Here is a 7,608-nt window from a genome sequence, read left to right as displayed (position 1 = left end):
AAGAGAGAAAGAGATCTGAAAACCATAACTGCAAGCTGACAATGATTCTATGGGTGCCCTGGAAATATTCAAAAACCTTTGTAATGAAAAAGCTTGAGTTTTAATTTCCGTGAAAGAACAGGAGACAAGGCTTTGGCCCCAGTAAAATAGAAATTGAAAATGAAACCCCAGCATTAAGTGGGGTCCTTTCAGGGCTATTCCTGTAGAATAGTTTAGAAAACAATTGACCTGCTGGCAAAAGGACACCTTGAGAAATACGTCCATCTTAGCTTGGGCTCTGATTAAGGAAAAGTAAACAAACACAAAAACTCTCCCCTGAGAATTCATAGCATTGAGAATTTCAGGGCTAAGAAATCACAAGCCAGGAAATTGACACCAAGTGGTCTCAGGTTTGTAGCACTGGAAACTGATGGGTAAAAGTAAACACAGATCCTTCACATGGGACACATCCTTCACCTAGTCCACAGAGCACATAGAATTTAGACACATGAAAGAAGCAGGATATCATGAAAATAACAAGAAATGGAAGTAACCTGCAGAAGTCCAATTAGGCCTTCAAGTACTTCGGACACTGAAATAAGATACAGAATGTAAAATAAGTGTCTTAAAGCTTAAAGAACAAAAGATAAAATTAAAAAAAAACCAGCAAGAATAAGAAACTCAGAAAAGACCAAGAAATCTGAATAAGAACCAAAGAGAACTTCGAGAAATTCGAAATATGATCACTGAAAATGAAATGCAGTGCCATGACTAAATAGCACACGGATATCAGCTGAAGAAAGTAGAGAGAGCAGCAGAGAAATACAAAGAAAGAAACACAGAGGTCCAGAGGCACGGAGGATAGACTGTGAGGTCCAATATACATATAACTGAAGTGCAGCAGGAAAGTAAAGAAACGCCTGTATGGGGGGGGGAGGAGAATATAGAGAGACGATGACTGAGAATTTTCCAGGATGGATAAAAGACATGGATCTTTGGATTCAGGAAGATAAAAATTTCCAAGCAAGAGAAATATAAGACATCTACACATAAACACATTCTAATGAAACTGTATAACACCAAAGACAGAGATTTTTAAAGTATACAAAAAGAAAAAGTAGATTATCTTCAATGGAACAAAAGAAGAATTCTCAGTTGTACTGGCAGAAGGCAGATGACAGCTGAACAATAACTCCATAGGGATGGGAGAATATATAACTCTTCATATAGAAAGGATCATTCGGGGCGCCTGGGTGGCACAGCGGTTAAGCGTCTGCCTTCGGCTCAGGGCGTGATCCCGGCGTTATGGGATCGAGCCCCACATCAGGCTCCTCCGCTATGAGCCTGCTTCTTCCTCTCCCACTCCCCCTGCTTGTGTTCCCTCTCTCGCTGGCTGTCTCTATCTCTGTCAAATAAATAAATAAAACCTTTAAAAAAAAAAAAGAAATGATCATTCAAGGGTAAAATAAAAAAGGCACATTTTCAGAAAATCAAAATGGGGAGAGTTTGTCACCAACAGACTCCAACTGAAGGAACTTTGCAAAGATGTATTACAGAAAGAAGGAAACAAAACGCAGAGGCAAACACCAAGATGTATGAGAATGGAAAACAAAGAAAGTGGTAAATATGTGGATACAACATAAGAAATAGCAATTAAATATTTACAATAATAATGATTAATTTGGGATGAAAGCTAAGGTAAAATGAAGCTAGAATTCTGGGCTAAAAATAAAATGGAAGAAGGGACAGGTGATCAAATTCAAAGAGGTCTGAAGTGCTCAGTTTTCAGGAAGATGTTAAAGATGCTGATGAACTTGAGAATTTGTAAAGTTAAGAATGTATTTAAGACTTAAAAGTAATCAAATAATGATTAGAAATAGAATATGTAATTTCAAAATGAGAAAAACATCATGGAGAAAAAAAAACCAATGACCTCAATTAAAAAAAAAAACAGGAAAGAAGAAAAAACAGAAAAACCAGGGCAAATAGCACAAAAAATGATAGTAGAAATATATAAAAACACAACAGCAATCACAATAAATATAAATTGGCCAAACTTTTCAGTTAAGAGTTTGTAAGATTAGGGGCTCCTGGGTGGCTCAGTCGGTTAAGCGTCTGCCTTCCGGTTCATGTCATGATCCCAGGGTCCCGGGATCTGTCAGGCTTCCTGCTCAGCAGGGAGTTTGCTTCTCCCTCTCCCTCTGCCCCTCCCCCACCCCCTCATTCTTGCTCCCTCTTTCTCTCTCACTCACTCTATCTTAAATAAGTAAATAAAATCTTTAAAAAAAGGAGTTTGTAAGATTGGATGACAATATGCAATCTAGCTACACGCTGTTGACAAGAGACATAAATAAAATACAAATACAGAAAAATTAAAAGGACAGAAAAAGTTACACTGCAAAAATAACTTCAAAAAGCAGATATAGGTGTATTAGATAAATTACTTTAAACAAAAAAAAAACTATTACAAATAAAGACAGTAGAGTGATTAAAGATGCATTGAACCAGGTGGAGGGAGGGGAAAAAAGAAAGGGGGGGGGGAAGATACATTGTACCAGGAAAATATCCCAGTTCTAAACTTGTGTGCATCTAATGACATAGCCTCAAAATATGTAAAACAGAATGAACAAAATAAGAAAGAAAAAAATCCATCATTACACTGGGAGATTTTACTGTACCTCTCTTTGTATGCAGAAGATTAAGGAGACCAGAAATTAATAAAACAGATTTAAACAGCTCATTTCCAATTTTGATCTAATGTATTGAGATTTTATCTTTCTGTATGTATATCTATCCATCTAACCTGTATGCTTCCAGTACATGCCATTTTTCATAAATATTCAATGTGTGCCTATAAAAAATGTTCGTTGTCGATTTTTTGAGGTACGGGGTATACATACACACATATTTCATAAATGTTCAATGTGTGCTTATACAAAATGTGAATTCTCTATTTGTTGAGTGCCCATTTTTTTACAAGCACACATTGAACATTACAAAACTTGACAATGTACTTGGCCCGAAAGTATGGCTCAACTGACTCAGAATTTATGCTAAACAGATCATGTCTTTTGTTATGTGCAATTAATCTGGAAATCAATATAAAAATAAATGTAAAAAATTCTCATTTGAAAATTTAAAACGTATTTCTAAATAATTTAGAGTTCAAAAAACCCCCTTAAAATGGAAATTAGAAAATAACTATAAAGGAGTGAAAATTAAAATACTATATTACATACCCAAATTTGTGAGTTATAGAGGTAAAGAGGTATTTAGATATAAACCTGGCTCAGTTTAGATATGAAGAAATGTTGAGTGTCTGTGAACAAAGCATCTAATTTAAGAAATTAGAAATACAAAAATGAGTTAAGCCCAAATAAATTTGATGAGAAAAAAATAAAGATAAGCACAAAAAATAATGAAATAAAAAATAAAAATACAATAGGAAAGATCAATAAAGTAAAAAGTTGGTTCCATGCAAAGACTAATGAGATTGACAAACTTCTATCAAAATTGAATACAAGAGAAGGGGTCAACAATATTAGGAAATATACATACACTGGTGAATTTTTTAATGTCCCAAGATAATTCTACAGAAACTTTATGCCAATATATTTAAATATTGAAATAAACTAAACAATGTCCTGCATCAAACCTGATTCAAGAAGAAACAGAAAACTCAAATAGATCCAAAATCATTGAAAACACCAAATTATTACTTAAAAATCTTTTTGCATAGAAGCTACCAGACTCAAACACTTCTAAAGAGGATTCTTTACAAGTTGGTTTTTTTCCATGACGACCGGGTTGGTTTTGTCTTAAAAAGTTAATTAATTTATAGATTTATGGATTAAAAGAGCAAATTTATATGTCAATGAAGCAAGACGGACCAACTTTTAAAACACGAATGCTCCTAGCAGGTATAGAAACACTGAACTAATTTACACTCAGGGTATTAGGAACTACTTAGAAGCCATCTTGAGAAGAATAGCAGCAGATAGAAGCTTGAACAATGGGGTTTGGGCTGAAGAAACAGGGCGGGAAAGGAATGAAGAAAAGGGAACAGAAAGCCTCCCACCAAATGCTGCCTCCTTCCTGCTTTGGCTAAGGTACAAATTTGACCATGTGGCTCTCAGGGCCTGGACATTCTGAGACTCCCCATCCCTGTGAGACCAGCTGAGATCAAAGCGAGCTGGTGGCAAACACCTGACTTCTGGGAAGAACATGTGGCATGGTATTGAGTAGGAGACGTGAAGTTATATATTTGCCTTTAGGACCTGGGCTGCTGTGGCAACCTTGATTTGCATCCGGCAGAGATGTTTTGGCATTTGCTAAAGTATTTCTGTATAGCCATCCAGTGGCGGTACAAGAGTAAAGAGGAAGAATGAAAAGCAATAAAAAAAAAAATACTGTCAAACAACTGTTGGAAGGAAGAGAGCTAGTATAACAAACCAGCCCGAGACCCATCCTCTAATTGTTCCAGACAGTTAGCAGTCTTCTGGGTAGATTAAGGCAGCAATAAATACTGAGGACAGGCTTCCCTGAATCTAACCTCCCCATGCCTTGGCCAACTTAGACTTTTCTTTAAACAATGCAAGATGGTCTGTGATGGAAACTTCTAGAAACCCCAAATCAATGGTTGTTTCCTATTCTCATCATCATATTCCACACCCTACCCCCTCTTCTTGTATGTGCTTTTGGGAAGACCTAGAACACTGTAAGACTATTTTTCAGTTGTTGATTTATAAGGTGGTATTGGAAAATCTGTACTTTATTGAATCATAACTTGCGTTTGATTCTTGGATCCAATAGCTACTCCCAGCTGCCTGAAGCCCAGTAAGCTTCAATTACCTTATGTGTAAAATGTTTCTCTCATGTTGTGTCAGAATCTACCTAGTTGCTAACCAATCCTATTTCTTTTGCATGACCATATGGAAAGACTATTTTCCAGACTCCCTTGAAATTGGGTTGTGACACTTGACTGGGTTCTGGCAATGCAATATGGGCAGAAATTATCTATCGATCGATCGATCGACCGATCTTTCTCACATCCAGGTCTGGCCGTGAAACAGCCCCTGTGATCCTCACGCTCTCTCCTTCGGCTTGTTGGCTAGTGGAATGCACAGAATCTAGCCCAGAATTCTGAGGAATCCTTATCTAATGGGGAATCCCTAAACCTACGAGGCTTATGTCCCTGAGTCATTACTTGGAGAACTCTATGGAAAGCCATCTACTAGTATCGGAATAGATTGAGACATGAATGGAAAAAAATTATATCGTGCCAGGAAGATTATGGAATTCTTTATTATAATAGTTCATATCACTTACCCTGATTAATACATACTTATTTCTATTATTCAATAAGATATGATTGGTAAAGCACGTAGCATAGTGCCTGGCACATAGTAGGGGCTTAACATCGGCTGAGGTGTTATAAACACAGTCTGACCTGAAATACAGACTTGCAGAGAAATGAAAATTAGTTCAAAGTTTCTTTCTTGAGCAAGGACAATGAAACTATACTCCTTAGGTCTTTCCCCTGCATCTTATTTCTCATGATTCTACATGAAAATACACGAAGATTTTTAAAATTTCTCAATTATTTTGTTTTGCCTTTGTATATTTAGATTACCAGTTTCAGCACTTAAATTGTCATTTTTTCCTATTTTATATTTATGTGATTCCCTGAAATTGGGGGGAATGCTTTGAAGATAGAGGCTTGTTTTTTGCCTGAACCCCAGGTGAATTTCAACTCACCCTAGGTCACGTCAGGTACTTTTCCCTCTACCTCTTAAGCGGTATCAATCACGGCTTTATCTAACCCTGGTTTGATCTCCAGCCTTTGGGTAGAAATGTCTTTGCTACTTGCCCTAGATTATCATATAGTGAAAACTGACTGGGGTGGGTATATCATTCTAACATTTTGGATTGGTTTGGCTGCAAAAGGCCTCGAAGTTTCTCTCAGCCACCGGTCATAAGCACTTCAGTTTCAAATCATTTGTGTAACTGTCTTTGTTTATAGAGTGTTTCAGAAGCCATCCCCCATGTATTTCAGCTCCTTTAAAGAGATTTTCCTTTCTATTAGGAGGAAGGAAGAGAAAGCAAGCCAGCAAGTCGGCTCTACTTTACAACTGAAAAGTTTCTTTATAGAACATTTGAAGCTTCTGTTATTTGTGTTTTTAGCTGGAATGGATGACTGCACCCGCTTAAAATTTTTCTGTGTAGGCAATTCTCTCATCGGTGCCAAAGCATTGGCTCAGAAACCTTAATATTTGACAAATTGCTCCATTGAGAATGTTTTGAAAGTCTACATCTGCTCAGGTTTTCATCCACAAGAAAGGGGAGCTCTTTCACCGCTGAATACATATTAAAGCAACAGTAGGAGGAAAAATAAAGATGCTTTCAGATTATATGCCATGAGTTCTGATTGTTCGATGCACACTTATATTGACGTACCCATTTATAAAAGAGGTACATTGAAACTTGCTCTGAATACCTTAGAACAGCGGTTCTCAAAGTGCGGTCCCTGGGCCAGCAGCATGAGCTGCCCCTGGAAATTGGGAGAAACGTAATTTCTTGGGCTCCCCCACCAGCCTTCTCAGTCAAATCCCTTATGAGTGGGGTCCAGCAAGCTGTGGTTTAGCAAAGCCTCCAAGTGATTCGGAGGTAGGCTAAAGTTTGGAAGTTACGGCCTTAGAAAGTACCATGAAGTTAAGGCAAGGAATGTATCTAAAAGTGATGATGATGAAGATGATAATAAAAGTAATAATATCTAATAGTTATTAAGTGGTTACGATGGGCCAGGCTAAGCACTTCAAATGGATTAGATCATTTAATCATCACGGCCGCCAGAAATGTTTATTATTATTATTATTATTTATTATTATTACTGTCCCACATTACTGATGAAGAAACTTAGGGTTGAAGTAATTTGCCCAAGTTCAGACAGTTAAAAATCTGGGTTCCAAAACCGAGTATATGCTTTTCAGTTCCCTCCTTCTTCTTCTCCTTCTTCTTCTTCTTCTCCTTCTTCTTCTTCTTCTCCTTCTTCTTCTTCTTTTTTTAAAGCTTTTATTTATTTGTTTATTTGTGAGAGAGGTAGAGAGCACGCACGAGAGCACAAGCAGGGGGAGCAGCAGGCAGAGAGAGAAGCAGGCTCCCTGCTGAGCGGGGAGCCTGATGCGGGGCTCGATCCCAGGACCCTGGGATCATGACCTGAGCTGAAGGCAGACGCTTAACCGACTGAGCCACCCAGCTTCCTGCAGGTCCGTTCTTTTAACCATTATAATATATACCATGAGATTGGTCTGTGCAATTCCTAGAGATGTTTAATCTTTATTCCAAGTTGTCGTCTGTTATCAGGGCTTGGCGGGGCCAAAGCATCAGCTGGACATGGGTTCTCTGTAACACAGGAGTTGAATTTCTCAAAAGTTATGTATAAATCAGTATTTTCAAATTGAGTGTAATCTTCTGTTGACTTTATTAAATTAACTCTCTTATGTGTTATGTTTTCTGTTCTTCAGCTAATAGTGGTTCCGAACACATTTTCAATTCTTCTATCTGTCTTTCTGTCAGACATTTAATATTCTGTAAAAAAATGCAGAGATGCACTACAGAGTTCGAGAAACT

Source organism: Ursus arctos, chromosome X (assembly GCF_023065955.2).
Source record: "Ursus arctos isolate Adak ecotype North America chromosome X, UrsArc2.0, whole genome shotgun sequence".
NCBI lineage: Eukaryota > Metazoa > Chordata > Mammalia > Carnivora > Ursidae > Ursus > Ursus arctos.
The sequence above is the reverse complement of the archived record's forward strand: the minus strand, read 5'-3'. Positions refer to the sequence as shown.